Source organism: Canis aureus, chromosome 17 (assembly GCF_053574225.1).
Source record: "Canis aureus isolate CA01 chromosome 17, VMU_Caureus_v.1.0, whole genome shotgun sequence".
In the NCBI taxonomy this organism is placed as follows: domain Eukaryota; kingdom Metazoa; phylum Chordata; class Mammalia; order Carnivora; family Canidae; genus Canis; species Canis aureus.
This window is the reverse complement of record NC_135627.1, coordinates 26,783,095-26,806,979: the sequence shown is the minus strand read 5'-3', so window position 1 is coordinate 26,806,979 and position 23,885 is coordinate 26,783,095. Positions and strand designations below refer to the sequence as shown.

Sequence of the window (23,885 nt, the reverse complement as noted above, 5' to 3'; positions counted from 1 at the left end):
AAAAAGAAGGAAGGATGGAAGGTAGGTTTGGATTTTTTAAATAGATTTTATTGAATCTACAATATAATTTATTATCCAATTATCCAAAATAATTTGGAGACAATATACAAATATACGTATTAACATTATTGAGGTTCCTAACCAGTTAACACAATGCATCTCTCTACTTATTTAAATAATCTTTATTTTTATTAAGCAATATTTTATAATTTATAGTATACAAACCTTTCAATGATTTTGTCAGGCATATGCTTATTTTGTTTTTATATTTGTGACTTTTAGATGGCATAATATTTTTAAATTTCATTTCTTATTTTATTAAAATAAAATTGACTTGTATATTGCTTTGAATTATCTGATACCACTTAACTTATTGGTTAGTTGTAGTAGCTTCTAATAGATTTTTCAAATTTTTATTTTTTAAAAAGATTTATTTATTTGAGAGAGAGGGAGGGAGAGAGAGAGAGAGGGAGAGAGGAGAGAGAGGGAGAGAGAAAGAAAGAGAGCACATAGAAGCAGGGGAGGAGGAGAGGAGACAAGCAAACTCCGCTGAATAGACAGCCCATGTGAGGCTCAATTCCAGGACCCTGAGATCATGTACTGAGCTGAAACCAAGAGCCAGTCACTTAACCAAATGAGCTACCCAGGTGCCTTGATTTGGGGAATTCTTTTTTTTTTTTTTTTTAAGATTTGTATTTATTTATTCATGAGAGACAGAGAGAGACAGAGAGAGAGAGAGAGAGAGAGAGAGAGGAGAGAGGCACAGGCAGAGGGAAGAAGCAGACTCCATGCTGGGAGCCTGACGTGGGACTCAATCTGGGGTCTCCAAGATCACGCCCTGGCCCCAAGGCAGGTACTAAATCGGCTGAGCCACCGGGGCTGCCCCTGGGGGAATTTTTTTTTTTTTAAGATTTATTTATTTATTTATTTATTTATTTATTTATTTATTTATTTATTTATGATAGACATAGAGAGAGAGAGAGAGAGAGAGGCAGAGACACAGGAGGAGGGAGAAGCAGGCTCCATGCAGGGAGCCGGACGTGGGACTTGATCCCAGGACCCCAGGATTGCGCCCTGGGCCAAAGGCAGGTGCCAAACTGCTGAGCCACACAGGGATCCCCTCACCTTATTTTTATACCTGCTAGCTCCATTTCCTAATCTCCCATTTTCTCCTGAATTCACACTAATAAAACATCTACCACTATATGCATCTACAGTTACTCTTGTTAAGAAGAACTCAATAACCATCACTTTTAAAATTTCAAATTCACTCCATGTATTTTCTCATTTTATTTTTTTAAGATTTTATTTATTTGTTCATGAGAGACACAGAGAGAGATGGAAAAGACAAAGGCAGAAGGAGAAGCAGGATCCATGCAGGGAGCCCGGTTTGGGACTTGATTCCAGGACCCTGGGATCATGCCCTGAACCAAAGACAGATGCTCAACCACAGAGCTACCCTGGTGTCCCTATTTTCTCATTTTAGTTTCTTAGCAGCTTTTGTCCAAGTAGAAAATTGTATATTTTTAATTTTTTTACTCTTGATTTCTGTGTTGTGCCTCTTAAATATAATTTTCAAATCATCTTCATTCCTATTATCCTCAATAAATACTTAAAAATCTAGAGCTAAGAACCTGATGCTTATACACAATGGATATTATAAGTCGCTGTTGGATATTCATTAGAGTGTTGCATATCTATTATATTTAAGTACTATGTGACATCTATTAGCTTACTGATTCTTACTGAGTAAACTTTCAATATACTGTGTGGAGGAGATTCTTGTAATAATGCAATTTTTTTACAAAGTAAGTAGCCAATAAATGATTATTGAATTGAATGGATTAAGCTACAAAATTTTATGATTCTGCTCTTTACTACCATTTCATACTAGATTTTATTTATAGGAGTGTGGCTTATTTAGCATATTAGTTTGCAAAAAGTTTTTCGTTTCTCTTTTCTTGTATAGAAGTTCTGTTGTACTATGGATAGGCATTTTTTTCTTTAATATATAATTACATTATATCCATATTAGCCTACTTTTCAGGTCATGCATTTGGAAAATTAAGCTATGTGATATAACTGTCACAAACTAAAATCTTATATTTGCAAAAGCTATTTCTTCATTGATAATAAACATATCTAAAATAAATACAGAAGTAGAAATCAACATCTGAATTATATGTTCTATGAAAACAGTTGTTTTACTCAGTTTTCTTAAACCATATAAATACTGAATTAAATTATTCTGAAACTCCTAGTAATTTTCAAATCACAAATACATACAAGAATATACAAGAAACTTGTAAAACTATTGGGGAAAAAATCTAAAATGGAGTAATTAAATGTACAATGCAAAACTATATTTCTGTTCATATTTAATTTTACCTATTATAGATATTTTACTATTTTGATCTATTCACATCAATTCACAGTGAAAAGAATTTCATTCATCTACAATAATCTCATTAAATGAAACAGGATAAATTTCATTCAGGTTCAGATTAATACAATTGGATGTGCATTGATGTTTTGGAGTTTCTGATGGAAATTTGTTTTAAGCAAGTTGCAATAATCCAATTTCATTTTGACAACTTACTGCTAAATGTCACTCAGGGATATTTCAAAATATTTTTTCAACTTCAAGAATAAAATTTTAAAGATAAAAATGGATAATATATATCTTTTATGTCAAAATCATTCGTTCTAAATTTGAGTAAACTGTTTCACAGAGGGAATAAGTAATGTGCTTAGTCACACAGCTAATGGAAATATAAAATTGAAAAATAATTTTTTGATGTGACTGCATTTTAATGTGTATTGCTTAGCAGCAAGGAAACCATGTGAAGAGGAATTTGAAAGTGGAAATGAGTCTTTTAAATACAAGGTTAAAGTAACTTTACAGAAAGGAATCATGAGTTAGAGATTATTTCTTTTTATTTTTCCATAGTCTCTACTCCAAGGACTTTGTCATTAGATTCTTGTTTTATCTATCAATCTAAGATTAAAGGAAGCCATGTCTTCCTGGTACTGCCTGCATAAGTAATAGCATTGAGTTTTCTTATTTAAAAATTAGAGATGGCTCTGAGCCCATTGCCTCAAAGAAAAAGTTACAGAGTTATTTGGTGGAGCTGAAGGGATATTACTGTAAATTCCTTTTAGGAAGTTTTAAGAGAATGTCCTCAAGATCTATTAACTCCCTATAGACTTAGATAATGTTTAAGAAGTAAAAGAACTTTTGAATATAATATGAGGGTAGCATTTCAGAATTGAGATGCATTAAAGACACTAAGAAGTACACTTTAAGAATAACCAGCAAAGCCGAATCCAAAATCAACAGAATCCTCAGAACATGCATACACAGGTTAAAAAGCCAGTTTATAAAGTCATTCACAAGAATATGTTAAATGTTTTTTTTCCCACAAACATGTGCCATGTGAAAGAAAATGATGAATAAATAAGATTCATTCTTTGTACTAGTAATCATCCATTCCAAATTAATCAAGTCTTTAGTGTCTGATAATACTTTAGATACTAGTTGCACAATAGTAATTAATAAGACACAGCCCTCCTCCAATTGTTTCAAAATATGTAGAGAAATGTACATTTAAAAGTCCATGTATTATAATAAGAAATCTAGGAAGGAAAGTAGATAGATCATAAAGATGCAGAATAATAGATAATTATTTGGATGAGTTTTAAAGAAGCAATATAAGTTTTCCTAGTATATAACTGGACAATAGAATTTCAGTGACAGTGATGCAAAATGCACATTTACAGTTGGCGGGGAGAAAGCCTGTGGATTTAGAAAACTGCCTGGATAGATTCTGACATCTTAACATGAGCCTCCTAATGGAGACAGAGTTATGAGATCTTTGCCATCTAAATGTTGGAGATGTCTGATATAAAGTATGCAAATTTTAATATAGTGACTGAAAATAACATTTTTTGATATGTTAAAAAATCAGATTGAAGAGATGATATAATTCTGTGACTAAAAATAGACTTTGATTAGTTAAAAATGGAGCAAGTGGCTTAATTATTAAAATATAAAACTCTTTAGACTTTCCTATGACTTCCTAAGCACTTTGCCCAGGATATTTGTAATTCAAAGGTACTACCATTCTACAACATCGTGTCTTTCTGCCATCTTCATGATTCAGTCATTTCCTATACTGACCAGGGGCTATTTGTACCCAATTTGTTTTCATTGGTCAAATTGTTAAACAGGTTTTTGCCAGATAGCCCTGTCAAGTAGTATCATAGAAGCCAGTTGCTGTGATTATCCCAGATGTCTCTTTCTAGAGCCAAGTATTATGCTTTTTGCGTGTGTTTGTTTCTGGAATACAATTATCATTTTATAAAGCCTGCTGAGATATATCTATAGTTTTTATTCATATATATATGTATGATTAAAAAATAATCAAATGTTACTTGTAAAGTGTCCAGAAATTCTGAAATAATACACAAACTCCTTCTGGTATCCTCTAGTCCAAATCTGTGAAACTTTCATAGAATAAGCAAGAAACATTGGCTGTAGAATTTTGGCATATTGTAATTCCTGAACAACAAAGAAATGTTGAAACATCTTTCAAAGTACTAATGAACATACTTCATTGTGCTACAAATTGATAGAGCATCGCGTTTAAAAGCACTGATTCTGGATGCAGATGTCCTGGATTTAAGTTCTAGTTCATTCAATTTCTCCTTTTTTGACCTGTGACAATGCACTATATATATATATAATCTGCAAATCTGTATTTTAAAAAAAGAGAATAACAGTAATAATGTATCTATCTTATATTTGTGAGTTTTAAGAATCCATCAACATAAAATTTCAAGAGAGTGCTTTGCAAATGGTAAGAACACCTAAACGTTAATATTCAGTTAAAATATATAAAACACAAAATACAGAGTGTAAGTCACTTGATATTCAGTTTTTCTAGTTATATTTATTTCATTTCTTCATTCATGCAGATAAAATTATTCATTTTTCAAGTCATTCCTAATTGACATATCAATAAGAACAATAGCATGTACATAATAAGCAGTTAATAAAATGAAGTATGTATGAATAAATGTATCAATCAGTGTGAAATGAACTCATGTTCACTAATTCACTGTTATTCAGGATATGTTTATCAGTCTATACAATTTTTAATCAGCCTAACTATGGGTCTATTAAAAAATAATAAAATATTTCAATATATAGATACAAGAACATCAAAGAGCTCCAAATGAGATGATTAAATACATGTTAATGCTATTTATTTTTAATTTTAGTTATTAACAATAATACCAGATGCAAAAAAGAAAACACATCATAGCCAAAAAGCTAGAAAGCACAACAGATGATAGCCAGAGATAAAAGAAAGTGCTGGCAGGAAACAAAACTAAAAACATAAGCAGAGAAAAAAAAAATAAGCAGAAAACATGCAAACTAGAATTCATATATGAATGACTTCTTCTAAGGATTGAAATGGGGAAAAAAATAAACAAAGCCAACTCTGTCTACTTAGAATCCTATCACAGGCAAAAATATATTTCAAAAAAGAAGTTAAATAAATACCATGTACAGGCACCCGGGGTGGGGGTGGGGGGTGGCGCAGCGGTTTATACCGCCTTCAGCCCAGGGCGTGATTCTGGAGACCTGGAATCGAGTCCCACGTTGGGCTCCCTGTGTGGAGCCTGCTTCTCCCTCTGCCTGTGTCTCTGCCCCGCCCCCCGTGTCTCTCATTAATCTTTAAAAAAAAAATACAATGTAAGAGAAGCAAAATGTGAGAGTATATAATTTCAGTGTATCAGTGACACAAGAAAAGTTAAAGAAAATTCTTCATTCAGTTTGACATGACAAACTTACATCTATCAGACATGAGGAGTGCTGAAGATACTAAGAGATAAACATAAAATATCTTTTTAATTTTAATTGCTATAAAAAATAAGGGACTATCTGAAAATAGTAATCACATACTATGGTGTTTGCTATGTATGCAAAATAAAATGTGCAAAATAAAATATTACAGAGGATGATAGGAATTTATACATGAAGTAATAATATTTCAAGATTATCATTTCTAAATTATTTAAAAGTTGAATATAACAAATAACATATATATTAATCTAAAGATAGCCATTATCTTAAAAAGGTACAACTTATTAGTAATAATAGAAATACAGTAGAATCTTTTAAAAATATTTGAATAAGCCAGAAAAATTCAGAATAAGAGAAGAAAAACAAGGAACAGATGGAAGAGGAAAAAATTAGCAATATAGGAGATCTAAATTGAGCCATATGAATAATCACAGTAACTATAAATAATCTAAAATACTCCAAATAGAGCTTTTCAAATTTGATAAATAACAAGTACCACCGAGGGTACTTATCTAAGACACTTATTTGTTTGAAAGATTAACATAGGTTCAAAGAAATCATCAAGAAGATATAAGAATTTAAAATATATGAACCTAAACCAGAAGTTCAAAATGTAGCAAAAACTAATTCAACTGAAAGGAAAAATAGATTTGGGACCTCCATATTTCTCTTTAAGTAATTGATAAAACAAATAGACAAAAAAATCTCTACAGGGTTGCCTAGGTTGCCCAGTGGTTATGCATCTACCTTTGGCTCAGGTCGTGATCCTGGGGTCCTGGAATCAAGTCCCGCATCAAGCTCTCCACAAGGATCCTGCTTCTCCCTCTGCCTATGTCTCTGCCTCTCTGTGTCTCTCGTGAATAAATCAGTAAAATCTTAAAAAAAAAAAAAAAAAACTCTACATGTAGAAGACCTGAAAAAAAAATTAAACTACTTAATCTAATTGCCATTTATAGAACACTCTACCAAACAACCCCAGAATTTCAAGTGTTTTTGGAACACATACCCATATAGGCCATATTCTTGGCTAAAAATAAATGTCATCAAACAAAATAAATCAAACTGTGTATATTTTCTGACAACATAAAATTAAATAAAAAGTAATAATGTTAAAGTATCTGGTAAATACCCAAATAATTAGAAATTAAATAACATTCATCCAAATAACCTGTTGGACAAAGGAAAAATCAAGAGAGAAATCAGACAATAGTTTGGTAATGAAAAAAATATTTTGGAATTCAGCTCAGTAGGAGAAATCGGAATCATTAATTACATTTACTAGAAAACAAAAATCTGAGTTGTCAAACCTTGTAAACAAGGTCCCATGAGTGATATCAAAATTATTACTCTAGAAAGTATTAGTTTTGATTACTTTAATCTAATTCCCTATTTTATTTATTTTAACCAAATTTCATCAGTCCTTTCTATTGATTCTCAGTACAAAAATTAACTTTTATTTGAGGCTTACTCATTACACTAAGATCTAAATCCAGGGGTCCTGGATTTTTTTCATAACTTTATTTTTTAGAGCAGTTTTAGAGTCACACAAAATTGAGGGAAGGTCAGAGATTTCCCATATAATCCTGCCCCCACACATGCATAGCCTCCCTCATTACCATAATCTTCCACCAGAGTGGAACATTTGTTATAATTTATGAACCTACATTGACTGATCATTATCCTCCAAAGTCCAAAGTTTAAGTTACAGTTCAAACTTTGTGTTGTACATTCTATCGGTTTGGACAAATATATAATGGTATATGTGGCATTCTACTGAGTATTTTCACTGCTCTAAAAATTCTCTGTGCTCTTCCTATTTCTCCCTATGCCACTCCAAACCACTGATATTTAACTGTCTAAACAGTTTTGATTTTTTTCAGAATGTCATGTATTTGGAATTATATATAATGCATGATTACTGCATTACTTTCCTGGGAAAGTAATACAAAAATGAAGAAATGTAACTTTAAAACAAACTACTTAAAACTACTTATATCAGTGACTGTTTCAAAAAGAAATGTATCTACCATTGTTGTCACAGTTTAGGAGCAAATCTGTAATGATTTGTGACTTAATGCCATGTCAAATACTTTTATTGGACATATATATGCAAATCCATTAAAGAAAAAAGTTTCTCAAGCATACCATGATTCCTAAATTAATTTTTGAGGAAGGTATGAATGACAACTACAAAACTTTCTTTTTCTGGTTCTATAGCTATTGCATAAAAAAGAATGCTCTTTGGAAATAAGTGCCAACAAATCTAATGACATGTGAATATTATTCCATGTTTTGAAGAATATGTTTACAGTTTACACTATTTGAACATACTAGTACAAAATTGTATTGTATAAAATGTAAGACTGCATATAATAATTTCTCTGTCAAAGTATCATTTAAGCTTATTTCAACAAATATCACCCACCCATTATAAGATTAAATATAAAATATTTAGCTTAGCCTGGAGATTTTATAAGAATGCTAGTAATTATCACAGCCTTACAACATAATAAAATTAACATGTTTGATTTCTTCTTAGACATGCTTGAGGAGATTATATGCATTAAATTCATGTATCTATTACATTTTTATATAATAAATATTGTTATTTATGTTACAATATGATTGAAAATGAGGTGCATAAAAAAAGTACAATTCAAAGTCACAGAGTTAATAAGTTGTTTTTTTAACTGTTTCAAAAGCTGGTTTCCACATACTTAAACTCTGAACTCTGTAAAACTGACCCTATTATTTTTTTTCTGAAATATTTCTTTATAAAGATTTATTTATTTGAGAGAGAGAAAGCGAGCACGGGGAGGGGGGCAGAGAAAGGAGAGAGAGAATCTCTAGCAGGCTTCCCACTGAGTGCAGAACCCCACGTGGGGCTCATTCTAGAACTCTGAGATCATGACCTAAGCCAAAAATCAAGAGTCAGACTCTACTCACTGAGCCACCCAGGTGCCCCTATAGTACTTGTTTCTATTTCATTCTCTGAAGGCTCTTCACCACTACAAGTGAGACAGATTTCAGTGGGAGAATTATCAATAATACATTTTTTATACTACTGCTGAGAAGTCACGTTTTCCTAAATGTATATTTAATGTGTTTAGTTCTATGCAATAAATATTTTTTCATCCATTCTACGTTCCAGGCAGTACACTTGGTAATGGAGATATAAACAGGCATCGTCTCTTTTTCCTAAGATCTGACTGCCTGGTGAGCAAGACAGATAATCAAAATATAATTTCAATATACTATAGCAAGATCAATAATAAAAAAGAGCTTGACTGAAATTGCATTATTCAGGGTAAAAAAGCTAGGATTGTTTTTTCTATCTAAATTTTGCTAAATTACTGAGGTTTGGAGTTATTATTGCACTATAATTTATCATACCTGGGGCACCTTGGTGGCCCAGTGGTTGAGGTCTGCCTTTGGCTCAGATCGTAATCCCACGGTCCTGGGATTGAGTCCCACATCGGGCTCCCCACAGACAGCCTGCTTCTCCTCCTGCCTTTGTCTCTGTGTCTCTCTTTCTGTCTCTCATGAATAAATAAATAAAACGATTAAAAATTATCATACCTCATAGAAAAAATGTAGAATTTTTAAAAATCTAAATCAAATATAAGCAAACATTTTCTGTAAAGGGCCAGATGACAAATATTAGGTTTTGTGGGCCGTTCTGTCATATATTCTACTTTAATAATTATTATTAATAATTTTGCTTTCTTAGAATTTCTTAGAATTGTTTCTTAGAATTTATTTTTTATTTTTTCTCTTCTTTTTTCTATATTTCTTTTTTCATTTGGTTTTATTGAAGTTCAGTTTGCCAACATATAGTATAACACTCAGTGCTCGTCCCATCAAGTGCCCTCCTCCATCTCCATCACCCAGTTATCCAACCCCTACCCACCTTCCTTCCACAATCCTTTGCTACTTTCCCAAAGTTAGGAGTCTCTCATGGTTTGTCTCCCTCTCTAATTTTTCCCACTCAGTTCCCCTCCTTTCCCTTATAATCCCTTTCACTATTTCTTATATTCCCCATATGAGTGAAACCATATGATGATTGTCCTTCTCCGATTGACTTATTTCACTCAGCATAATACCCTCCAGTTCCATCCATGTCAAAGCAAATTCAGAAAGGTATTCCAAATTCGCTTTGGGAAAGTATTCTTCCTTTCTGATGGCTGAGTAATATTCCATTGTATATATATAATATATTATATATTAATATATAATAATATATAATATATGCCATATATATTATATATATAAAAGAAGATATGGTATATATACATATATATGTATACCATATCTTCTTTACCCATTCATTTGTCGAAGGATATCGTGGCTCCTTCCTTAGTTTTGCTATTGTGGACACTGCTGTTATGAACATGGGGTGCAGGTGTTCCAGTGTTTCACAACATCAGTAACTTTGGGGTAAATATCCAGTAGTGCAATTGCTGGGTCGTAGGGTACCTCTATCTTTAAATTCTTCAGGAACCTCTACACTGTTTTCCAGAGTGGCTGTACCAGTTTGCATTCCCACCAACAGTGCAAGAGGGTTCCCCTTTCTCCACATCCTCTCTAACATTTGTTGTTTCCTGCCTTGTTAATTTTCACCATTCTCACTGGTATGAGGTCGTAGCTCATTGTGGTTTTGATTTTCCCTGATGGCAAGTGATGCAGAACATTTTCTTCATGTGCTTGTTGGCCACGTGTATGTCTTCTTTGGAGAAAATTCTGTTAATGTCTTCTACCCATTTCATGATTGGGCTTTTTGTTTCTTGTGTGTTGAGTTTGATAAGATCTTAAATATTAGCTCTTTATCTGATACGTCATTTGCAAATATCTTCTCCCATTCTGTAGGTTGTCTTTTAGTTTCGTTGACTGTTTCTTTTGCTGTGCAGAAGCTTTTTGTCCTGATTAAGTGCCAATACTTCATTTTTGCTTTTGTTTCCTTTGTCTTTATAGATATATCTTGCAAGAAGTTACTGTGGCCGAGTTCAAAAGGTTGATGCCTGTGTTCTCCTCTAGGATTTTGATGGATTCTTGTTTCATATTTAGATCTTTCAACCATTTTAAGTTTATCTTTGTGTATGATGTAAGAGAATGGTCCAGTTTCATTCTTCTGGATGTGGCTGTCAAATTTTCCCAATTGTCCATTTATTGAAGAAACTGTCCTTTATCCAATGGATAGTCTTTCCTGCTTTGTCGAATATTAGTTGACTATAGAGTTGAGGGCCCATTTCTGGGTTTTCTATTCTTTTCCATTTATCTATTTTTTTGTAATAAATTTATTTTTTATTGGTGTTCAATTTGCCAACTTACAGAATAACACCCAGTGCTCATCCCGTCAAGTTCCCCCCTCAGTGCCCATCACCCATTCACCACCACCCCCTGCCCTCCTCCCCTTCCACCACCCCTAGTTCGTTTCCCAGAGTTAGGAGTCTTTATGTTCTGTCTCCCTTTCTGATATTTCCCACACACTTCTTCTCCCTTCCCTTATATTCCCTTTCACTATTATTTGTATTCCCCAAATGAATGAGACCATATAATATTTGTCCTCCGATTGACTTACTTCACTCAGCATAATACCCTCCAGTTTCATCCACGTTGAGCAAATGGTGGGTATTTGTCGTTTCTAATGGCTGAGTAATATTCCATTATATACATAAACCAAATCTTCTTTATCCATTCATCTTTCAATGGACACCGAGGCTCCTTCCACAGTTTGGCTATTGTGGACATTGCTGCTAGAAACATCGGGTTGCAGGTGTCCTGGCATTTCATTGCATCTGTATCTTTGGAGTAAATTCCCAACAGTGCAATTGCTGGGTCGTAGGGCAGGTCTATTTTTAACTCTTTGAGGAACCTCCACACAGTTTTCCAGAGTGGCTGCACCAGTTCATATTCTCACCAACAGTGTAAGAGGTTTCCCTTTTCTCCACATCCTCTCCAACATTTGTGGTTTCCTGCCTTGTTAATTTTCCCCAGTCTCACTGGTGTGAGGTGGTATCTCATGGTGGTTTTGGTTTGTATTTCTCTGATGGCCAGTGATGCAGAGCATTTTCTCATGTGCACGTTGACCATGTCTATGTCTTCCTCTGTGAGATTTCTCTTCATAACTTTTGCCCATTTCATGATTGGATTGTTTGTTTCTTTGGTGTTGAGTTTAATATGTTCTTTATAGATCTTGGAGACTAGCCCTTTATCTGATACGTCATTTGCAAATATCTTCTCCCATTCTGTAGGTTGTCTTTGAGTTTTGTTGACTGTATCCTTTGCTGTGCAAAAGCTTCTTATCTTGATGAAGTCCCAATAGTTCATTTTTGCTTTTGTTTCTTTTGCCTTCGTGGATGTATCTTGCAAGAAGTTACTGTGGCTGAGTTCAAAAAGGGTGTTGCCGGTGTTCTCCTCTAGGATTTTGATGGAATCTTGTCTCACATTTAGATCTTTCATCCATTTTGAGTTTATCTTTGTGTATGGTGGAAGACAGTGGTCTAGTTTCATTCTTCTGCATATGGATGTCCAATTTTCCCAGTACCATTTATTGAAGAGACTGTCTTTCTTCCAATGGATAGTCTTTCCTCCTTTATCGAATATTAGTTGACCATAAAGTTCAGGGTCCACTTCTGGGTTCTCTATTCTGTTCCATTGATCTATATGTCTGTTTCTGTGCCAGTACCAGTTCCATTTATCTATGTGTCTGTTTTTGTGCCAGTATCATGCTGTCTTGATGATTAGAAGTTTTCAATACAGCCTGAAATCTGGCATTGTGATGCTCCCAACATTGATTTTCTTTTTCAGTATTCCTCTGACTATTCGGGGTCTTTTCTGATTCCATACACATCTTAAGATTATTTGTTCCAACTCTATGAAGAAAATCCATGGTATTTTGATAGGGATTGCATTGAATGTGTAAATTGCCCTGGGTAACATGGACATTTTCACTATATTAATTCTTCCAATCCATGAGCATGGAATGTTTTTCCATCTCTTCCAACTCTTCTTTCAGAAGTGTTCTGTAGTTTTTAGGGTATAGATCCTTTACCTCCTTGGTTAGGTTTATTCCTAGGTATCTTATGGTTTTGGGTACAATTATAAATGGGATTAATTTATTAATTTATTTTTCTTCTTACATTGATTATTTTACAAGTGTTGAACCACGTTTTCATCTTGGGGATAAACCCCACTTGGTCCTGGTGAATAATTCTCTTTATGTACTGTTGGATCCTATTGGCCAGTATTTCGTTGAGATCTCATTTTTGCATCCATGTTTATCAGGTATATTGGTCTATAATTCTTCTTTTTGATGAGGTCTTTGGTTTCTGAATCAAGGTAATGCTGGCCTCATACAATGAGTTTGGAAGTATTCCCTCCTTATCTATCCTTCGAAACAGCTTTTGTAGAATAGGTATTATTTCTTTTTAAACATTTGATAGAATTCCTCTGGGAAGCCATATGGACCTGGACTTTTGTGTCTTGGGAGGTTTTTGATGACTGTTTCAATTTCCCCACTGGTTATTGGCCTGTTCAGGTTTTCTATTTCTTCCTGTTCAGTTTTGGTAATTTGTAGTTTTCCAGAAATGAATCCATTTCTTCTAGATTGCTTAATTTGTTGGCATATAGCTGCTCATAATACATTTTTAAAATTATTTGTATTTCCTTAGTATTGGTTGTGATCTCTCCTCTTTCATTCATGATTTTATTAATTTGAGTCTTTTTTATTTTTAATAAAGCTGGTTAGGGTTTTATCTATCTTATTAATTCTTTCAAAGTACCAACTCCTGGTTTTGTTGATCTAATCCACAGTTCTAGTCTCAATTTCATTGAATTCTGCTCTAATCTTTATTATCTCTCTTCCTCCACTTGGTGTAGGTTTTACTTGCTTCTTTCTCTGATTCCTTTAGGTGCCAGGTTAGTTTGTGTATTTGATTTTTTTTCCAATTTTTTGAGGGAGGCTTGTATTGCGATGTATTTCCCTCTTAGGACTGCTTTTGCTGTATTCCCAAAATTTTGAACGTTTGTATTTTCATTTTCATTAGTTTACATGAATGTTTTAAATTCTTCTCTAGTTTCTTGGTTGACCCATTCATCTTTTAGTAGGATGCTCTTAACCTCCATGTGTTTGAGTTTCTTCCAAATTTCTTCTTGTGCTTGAGTTCTAGTTTTAAAGCACCATGGTCTGAAAATATGCAGGAGACAATCCCAATCTTTTGGTATCAGTTTTGAGATCTGATTTGTGACCCAGTATGTGGTGTAGTCTGGAGAAAGTTCCATGTTCACTTGAATAGAATGTGTATTCATTGTGTTTGGATGGAAAGTTCTGTATATATCTGTGAAATCTATTTGGTTCAGTGTATCATTCAAGGCCCTTGTTTCTTTGGTGATGCTTTGCTTAGAATATCTGTCATTTGCTGAAAGTGCCATGTTTAAGTCTCTTACTATTAGTGTATTAATATCTAGGTATCTCTTTACTTTGGTTATTAATTGATATATTTAGCAGCTCTCAATTAGGGGCATAAATATTCATGATTGTCAGGTCTTCTTATTGGATAGACCCTTTAAGTATGATATAGTGTCCCTCTTCATCTCTTACTATAGTCTTTGCTATAAACTTTTATTTATCTGATATGAAGATTGCTACCCCAGCTTTCTTTTGAGGGCCATTAGAATGGTAAATGGTTCTCCACCCCCTCATTTTCAGTTTTAAGGTGTCCTTAGATCTAAAGTGAGTCTCTTGTAGACAGCAGCAAACAGATGGCTCTTTTTTTTTTTTTTTTTATTCAGTCTGATACCATGCATCTTTTGATGGGATCATTTAGCCCATCCAAGTTCAGAGTAACTATTGAAAGATATGAATTTAGTGTCTTTATATTACCTATTCAGTCCCTGTTTTTGTGGATTGTTTCTTTGGGCTCCTTCTTTCTTTTACAGAGTCCCCTTAATATTTCTTGCAGAGCCATTTTGGTGGTCACTTATTGTTTCAGTTTCTGCCTATCCTGGAAGCTCTTTTCTCTCCTCCTATACTGAATGACAGCTTTGCTAGATAAAGTATTTTTGGCTGCATGCTCTTCTCATTTAGTATCCTATATATATCATGCCAACCTTTTCTAGTCTGCCAGGTCACTGTGGAGTTCTGCTATTAACCTGATTTTTTTCCCCATGTAAGTTAAGAATCTGTTCTCTCATGCTGACTTAAGAATTTTCTCTTTATCTTTGAAATTCACAAGTTTCACTATTAAATGTCGAGGTGTTGAATGGTTTTTTACTGATTTTTTTTTTTTTTTTTTTTTTTTTTTGGAGGGGCAGTCCTATCTCTTGGATCTAGATGCCTGTTTCCTAACCCAGATTTGGGAAGTTTCAGCTATGAGTTGTTAAAATATACTTTGTGGTCCTCTCTCTCTCTCAGCCTCTTCTGGAATCCCAATTAGATGTATATTCTTCCTTCGCAAGCTATCATTTATTCCCTAAGCCTTTCCTCATGGGCTCTTGTTTCTTCTTTTTTCTCAGCTTCCTTCCTTACCATCAACTTGTCTTCTATGTCACTCACTCTTTCTTGCACTTCATTAATCCTAGCAGTTAGAACATCCAGTTTGGATTGCACTTTATTTATTTATTTATTTATTTATTTATTTATTTATTTATTTATTTATTCATTCATTCATTCATTCATTTATGATTTTATTCATTTATGATTTTATTCATTTAATCATGAGAGACACAGACAGAAAGAGAGGCAGAGATACAGGTAGAGGGATAAGCAGACTCCATGCAGGGAGCCTGATGTGGGACTCGATCCAGCATCTCTAGGATTATACCCTGGGCTGCAGGAGATGCTAAACCTCTGAGCCACCCAGGCAGCCTTAATTTATTTTTAATTTCGGCCTGATTAGATCTCAATTTGGCAGTTATGAAGTCTCTAGATTGCTTTATGCTTGTTTTCAGAGCCACCAGTAGCTTTATAATTGTACTTCTGAATTGAATTTCTGACATTGTATTGAAATCCAAATCCTGTAACTCTGTGGCATGGAATAGTGTTTCTAGTTCTTTCTTTTGTGGTGAATTCTTCCTTTTAGTCATTTTGTCCAGCTCAGAGTGGCTTTATGAGTGCACTGAATCAAAAATATCAACCAGGATCTAAGTAAATACACCCTAGATTATTCTGAATTCGTCAGAGAACAGAAAATAAAATAAAAAGAACAGAACAAAATAAACCCAAAGGACCACTAAAATGTAAAGCAAATTTTAAAACAAAGTAGTAAAAATAAAAAGCCAAAAGCCAAATACAAAGAATAAGAACAAAGAAAAAGAAAGTAAAAAGAAAAAGACGAGAAAAGAAAAGGGGGCGGGAGTATGGTGGTGGTGAGGAAGTGGTAGTGGAGATAGAATGTAGTCTACCTGAGGGGTCCTAGAGGGTGATCCTCTTGGTTCTTAGTGTATTTTGTTCTCTATGTTAGAAGATGCTAAATCCCAAATTTATATAAACCAGCAATATTTATATAAAGCCCCAACATTGACCACTAAACATAAACAAGATAAAAAAAGTGGGGCACAATCGGAAGGAAGAGCGAATATAATCTTGCAGAATGAACCAAAACAGTGTTCAACTTGGTTCTGGGTGTATGTTGGTTGTGTTTTAGAAGGTACTTACTTCCACCACTGTAAAACAAAATGAGGCAGAAAAAACAAATAACAAAAAACTAAAACCCATATCTCATATCTACCAAAATTAAATTGAATATGTTGGAGGGAATTCAGAAGTGAAAAATATATGTAAGACATGTAATTGTAGAAATATGAGTCAAAAAGGCAAAAACTGAAAAATGAAGAGCTGGTAAAATACTGTATTTAAGGTGAGAAAAGAGAAAAATATTGGAAATTTTTATGTAAATGATATAAAAATGAGTCATGAAGGAAAAAGAAAAAAAAAAAAAAAGGACCCTCTAGTTTATATACTCTTTTCCCTCAGTCCTGAAGCTTTCCAGCGCTGCTTGGTTAATAAACTTGTTCTTCCCTTGTTCTTCCAGGTGGTCTTCTCGGGGAGGGGCTGCTGTGCTGATTCTCAAGTGTCTGTGCCTGGGCGGAGTTGTCCTGCCCCTTGCAGGTGCCAGGCTCAGTGGGAGCTGTTGACCCTGTGAGGCCTCTGTTCCCTGGTGGCCCTGCCTCTCCCAGCCACAAGGTGACACAAAGAGGAAAAACAACAATGGCAGTGGCCAGATTTCCAGCTCTGGAGTTGAGCTCCCTGTGAGTAACTAACTGTAGTCTCCCAGTCTACATTGGCCTAGATGCTCCTGGGGTCATGTGTGTGTGCACTGATCTGCACAGCTTGGGGGTGCCCGGGGGCAGGTGAGTCCTCTCTGTCCTGTGCCCTCCCCACTTCCGCCTGTCCCAAGGGGAACACAGGACCATTGGCTTTGTCCGCCTGGGCCCGTGCTCCCAGAGACCGCTTCTCCAGAAGGGAATAGGGCACTATCTCCATCCAGAGTGGTCTGCCTAACCTACTGGCTTCTCCCAAATGCCCCAGAGGGCTGCGATGTTCCAGTCCTCTACCTATATCGGACACCAGTTTGCAGTGAGCTTTCCTCCTGGGTGACCCTCCTCTAATAGTGACTCTGAGAATCTTGAGGCTTCACTGCCCCTCCTGTGTTTCTTCCTGGTTTATCTGGTGAGCACTTTTCTATCAGGGAAATTCCAGCTCAGATTTTTTAACTTCCTGCTTCTCCAGGGCTGGGCTTTACTGCCCTGGAAGCTCTTACTGCTCCGCTTTAGCTCTGCTAGTCACAGTTCCTTTACCCCACTTTATTCTTTTTTATTTTTTTCACCATCCTACCTTGTTAGAAGTGAAAACTTTTCTCTTTGTAGCGTTCCAGCTGTTCTCTCTTTAAATCTCAGGTTGAATTCATAGGTGTTCAGGATGTTTTGAAAGGTATCCAGGTGAGTTAAGGACCCCTATTCTTCCTTCATCTTGCCCCTCCCCCCATTTCCTAGAATTTATAGAAAATATTGACCATAGTACAGAGTTCCCACATACCCTCTTCACATAATTTTCTTTTATTAGTATCTTACAGTAATATATGTTTGTTGTAATTAGTGAGCCAATGTTGACACATTATTAACTATAATCCATAATGATTCACATTCTCTTAGTCTTTTCTCATATCCTTTTTCTGTTCCACAATCCCATCCAGAATAACACATCATATTTAATTGTTGCATCTTACTAGGCTCCTCTTTGGCTGTGACAGTTCTTCAGATTCTCCTTGTTTCTCATGACTTTGAAAAGTTTGAAGTATTTTGAAATATGCATCTGTATTAGAATTTGACTAATTATTTTTCTCATTATCAGACTAGTGATAATGGGTTTGGAAATGGATGATAACAGAGGTGAAGTACCATTTTCATTGTCATATCAAGGGTACACACTACCTACATGATTTATGGTTATTGATGCTGACCTTGGTTAACCAGCTGAGGTAGTGTCAGTCAGCTTTCTCCACTGTGAAGTTACTCTTTTCCCCATGTCCATATTACACTCTTCAGAGGGAAGTCAGTATACACAGTTCACACTTTATGGTGTGGTGATTTATGCTCCCCTTCTTTTTTAAATAACATTTAAAAATCTAAAAAGTTTCTAAGTTTATAGGTAATAAACAAACAATGGACTGGTGTTAGCCTATAGATTATAGTTTCCAATTGCTGATATAATTTCCTGTTTGTTGCTTTCTATTTATCGTAAATGACAAGTACAGAATGTAAAAACAGTATGTAGTAAAATGTATTTACATGAGTCTTATTATATATTTAAAATATATTTAAACCCAAATGCATTCTAATCTTTTTTAAACTTTGCAGTTTAATACATGCTTAGTATATATTTCAGGTAAATGATATAAAGTAGAAGTTATAAATTCATATACTTTTTTGGACTGTTCAGCAAATTCCACAATGATATGCACCGGATGATTGTTTTTGTGGTAGAGAGAGGGTTTGAAATCTATTCTTGGTCCACATAAACAATTCTTATCCTTTATTTGATTCAGCCCACATTATATGCACCTTGTAATAATTGGTTCAATAGAAAGATGCACATATTATTCATGTATTAGTGTAAAATCTGAAAATAAGCATTATTTTTCTAAGAGAAAGTGAAAGATAGTAATTTATCTTTCATAAATTGTGTATGCAATAGTAAATAAATATTTTTTACTAATATATAGAGAAGTGTTCTAAGTTGAAAATAAATATAAAATTCTATAAACCAAAAGTTATAATCCCTAAATATTCTTAGTTTTTAAAAATGTATAACACTATGCATTTTTAGCTATCAGTTTTCTGGAGGGCTCTATTTATGTATATATGTATGTATTATCTTTCCATCAATCTAACTCTCTCAATACTTTAAATAAATTATTGGACAAAGTATGAGTTTGCAAGGCTGCATTTTATAGTCTCAGTAGAAATAGAAAATTTTTTTAAAGATAAAGATTTATTTATTCAGGTGCTGCTTGATGTTGTGAGAGAAAATTCAAAGTAGTATGACAATTTAAAAACTTTCATGATAGAGCAGAAATAGAATATCTACTAAGATAAAATATTTGAGACAAAAATACATTAAATTTGATCTATGGTGAGAAAATAATGCATATTTTTCAATTTGTATCTATGCTACATTTTTAACCTTCCATTAGTTTCTGTAAGCATATGGAATTGTTTTGCAATGTGACTAATTATGTAGAACATAAAATTTTGGTCATATTTCATAATGATACAATTAAACATTTGGAGTCTTGATTTCTAGTGGAGAAAATTTTAAAATAGCATCATTAGGATATTTATGCTTACAGTCCATAGAATCAAGTCATCTATAACTTTATAGTGAATGCAAAGCTATTTATCCATTTATTGACCTAATTCATGATTGTAGGTTTTTAAAAACACCATGCTTAATCTCCTTACAGAGAGCTAGCAGAATCAGAACTGCAAAGATAGAAGTCTGTCAAACTAACTGCCCTCAGATACATGGACTACAAAATTCATTGGTGATATGAGGAGCCACATGCTGCATGCTAGCTATTTTTATAGTTGTATTTAATAGGTTATAACTCCCATTTCTTAGAGTCCCTAAGCATAGACCATAATCATGAAGATTCCCTTATCAGTACTGTGAGTCTATGAAAAGCTATCACCAAGATAGCTATAATTATATGAGGGAAAATAAACTTTAGTCTAAAACTGTCTCTGGAGACAAAGAAGGTAATTATATAATGATAAAAAGGTCAATTCAACAGGAAGATATAGCAATAATAAGTACATATGCTCCCAACATCAGAGCACCTACATATAGAAAGCAAATATTGCTAGATCTGAAGGCAGATTTTGACAGCAATATAATAATGAGCTTTCAATACCCCACTTACAAAAATGAATATATCACCAAGGCAGAAAATCAGCAAAGAAATAGTTGACTTGAAAACATGTTCAATTTCACTAATTATCAGGAAATGCAAATCAAAATCACAAGGAGATATCATTTTACATCTACTATAATAGTTATTATCAAAAGGCCAAAGAATAGTGTTGGCAAGGATGTGGAGAAAAGGGAATGCTTTAATATAATTGGTGAGAATGCAAATTGGTATAACCATTATGGAAAACTATGGAGGTTCCTCAAAAAATTAAAAATAGAACTATTTTATTATTTAGCAATCTTACTTCTGGATATCTATTCAAAGAAAATGAAATCAGAACCTCAAAGAGATATCTGCCCTGATTATGTTCTACACATAAAACTAATATCAATTATATCTCAAAAATTATTTTTAAAAGAGAATCCTGCAATTTGCAACAACATGGATGAACCTGGGAGTCATTATGCTAAGTGAAATAAACCACATACAGAAAGACAAATACTGATGACTTCACTTGGAACACATGGAATCCAAAATAGTCAAGCTCATAGAAGCAGAAAGTAAAAAGGTGGTTGTCAGTGGCTGGATAAGGCGAGAATGGGAGATATTGGTTAAGGAGTATGAAATTTCAGTAATGCAAATGAAAAACTTCTAGAGATCTAACGTAAAACAATGTGGCTATCATTAACATTAGTGCATTGCTGAAATTTCCTGAGAGTGCATCTTAAGGGTTCTCACCACACACAAACATACACACACACACACACCCCAATACACAGAACCATATGAGATGATAGATATGTTAATTATCTTGATTTTGGTGATAATTTCACAATGTACATGTATATCAAAAAATAAATTATATACCTTAAATATATACAAGTTTTATTTGTCAATTATTCCTTAATAAACCTAGGGAAGAAAGTAAGAAAGTTAAAACAATAGAGCATCAAAGCCAAAAATGATGGGTCCACTAATAAAATTAATAAAGTTGACCAATTCAGGAAATTGGAATGTTACAAAAAACAAATTAGACTCAACTTGCATATGCTAAGTGCCAGGACCAATTAAAATTATTTTTTCTTTATTATCTAGGTTTAATGCTAATCCAACTCTATGTTGTTATCATTATTGCTCCTAATTTTCAGGCTCAACATATAGATGCAATATCCCTACCATCTTTGCTGTTAGGTATGGGCATGTGACTTGCTTTTTCTAATTAAATATGGTCAGAAATGGCATTTGCCAATTCTGGGCAGAGGCTCTGAAAGCCATTACATAATTCACCATATGTATTTTTTATTACACATCAATTGTGCAAGTGTGCATCAGAAATATTATATAAAGTTGGAATATTAAAAAAATAAGGCAAAAAAAGTGAGTGGCATGGACTGTCAATGACATATGAAGATGGAGACAACTTGAAGTCTGTCTAGGGGCATATATTACATTTTTAAGAGGTTCCAGTTTTTAAGACAGCTTTAAGCCTATACAAAATAGTGTCATCACAACTTAGAATGATCTTTGAGGCCCTACTGGAGAAAAAATATTGAAAAAACTATGTGATTCCCAAAGAAGGTATATTTTCCAATACTCACTTCAGATATGGCCAAAAATATTTTTCTTGCCAAGGGTCTGAATGTGTACAAAAATACTAGCTTTTTTCCTAAGATCAATATATTATGAATACTACAGAGAAAAAATTTAAAAAAATATGTAAAAAATGGCAAGTAGTTTCTGGGGAGAAGAACTGTTTTTGCATGTGTATGTATATGTAGTAGAGGAGTGATGACCTTGATCTGTAGCTGGAAAGTCATGCTGCTTGTGTGTGTGTGTGTGTGTGTGTGTGTGTGTGTGTGTGTGTGTGTAAAACATGGCAAGGAATACTGGCTCTCTGCCCTGACTTTTCACCTATCATTATCTTGGAGTAATCACTTCTTGCCCATATACCAGTGATAACTCATACCACTATTGCTAGTATTTCAATGATACTGGACAGAAGACACAAAATGGTGAGTCGACAAAAACAGGTAAAATTGACCAGACCAGGTTTAGTATCAATTTGGATTTTCAAATCAGTAAGAAAACTACATCGTACTTTAAATTTAACATTTTATTTAAAACTATTTGTTTTCATTTATAGGCTTGGGAAAAATCTATATGTTACATTGCTAAGGAAAAATAGATTTATAATTTTTATGAAACCCTTACATAAATAATTATAATATTATCATGGTGATAACATTTTGAAGGAAAAGTGGAAGGTGTGAAAATAATGTCAGAGTTTACTTGAAATTTTGTCTGGAGGATGATATTTAAATTGATACTAAAGGATGGATAATTTATATAAATATTGATTTTTGTATTTTTAGTTTGTAAGTAGGCTTTTTAGGGAATCTTACTTCTAGGTGTAATAGCTTTTCAATTGATTTCTCTAAGGTTAAAGGTAACTATTATGTCAACTGCTGATAATGAAAATTTTCATCTCTTCTAATGTGAATTGGTGCAACTTCCAGGAAATAACTAAATCATGGTAGTAATAGAGGGTGTCAACTTTACTCTTGCCCATAACTAACTGTGATTGTCTCTTCATTGGTATGCTGTATCTTACGTTACTACATTTAATGCAAACAGTATATCCCGACTGCACATCATGTTTAATTTCATTAGTTTAAAGATAGCATCTTGCCCAAGAAATACTTGAATAAGAATTTGGATGTATCTATAAATACAGTTAATAACTGTGTTCATTATGAAAAGAAAACTATTACTTTTCTTTTATTGCTCTCATATTCCAAATGGTAGGTCAACATGTTATTCAAAATGTATTAAACACTTCTGAAACAAGGTTCTTTTCCAATTGTATACTCTGCACAAAATTCTAACAGCTAAATAGATATAGGGTGATAAATTTGCACCCTGTCTTCTGTCCATACAAGATTCATACTTCAAAAGCTGCATTTGATCTTATATATTTAACTCTACAAACATAGTATTTATTGGGAATTATTTAAAATTCATAATTCAGATTTTAATATTTCCTGTTTAAGAAAATATATTGGTATATTATAGTGGAATATACAGAACATTTGTTATTATGAACAATGTGATTATCATTTGTGATTTATTGTACACATAAATCATTTACAAAAAAATCTGTGGCCATTAACAGTACTAAATCTCTTATTATTAGCTTGTTAAATAACATTTTATTTTATTATTATTTAAAGATTTATTTATTTATTTATTCATGAAAGAGAGAGAGAGAGAGACAGAGACACAAGCAGAGGGAAAAACAGGCTCCATACAAGGATCCTGATGTGAGACTCAATCCTGGGACTCTGGGATCATACCCTGAGCCAAAGGCAGATGCCCAACCTCTGAGCCACCCAGGCGCACCTTAAATAATATTTTATAACACTAAAGCCCTTGAATCATTGATGAAAGGACTGATGCAATAATTTTTCTGACTTCTCAGGCAGAATATTTCTCAAATATTTTCTAAAAATAAAATTTTCATTGGCTCCATCTTTTCAACTTAAAACATTATTCATCTTATTTTCAAAATATATATCATAGCTATATACACTATTTTCAGTTTT

At 33.6% G+C, this 23,885-nt stretch overlaps 1 long non-coding RNA gene across 22 annotated transcripts in view; it reads right to left on the bottom strand.

Moving 5' to 3' along the window:
* Positions 1 to 23,885, bottom strand: part of LOC144287854 (uncharacterized) — a 353,649-nt gene that overhangs the window by 259,210 nt on the left and 70,554 nt on the right. For 17 of the 22 annotated variants that reach the window (XR_013355638.1, XR_013355643.1, XR_013355648.1 and 14 more), the window contains exon 3: positions 6,620 to 6,747. The exons of 3 other annotated variants lie outside the window; for them this stretch is intronic. This is a non-coding gene — a long non-coding RNA (uncharacterized LOC144287854). Of the gene's footprint in view, positions 1 to 4,820; positions 5,742 to 6,619; positions 6,786 to 23,885 lie in introns of those variants that run through there. 2 more of the 22 variants (XR_013355651.1, XR_013355642.1) reach the window with 2 other exon arrangements.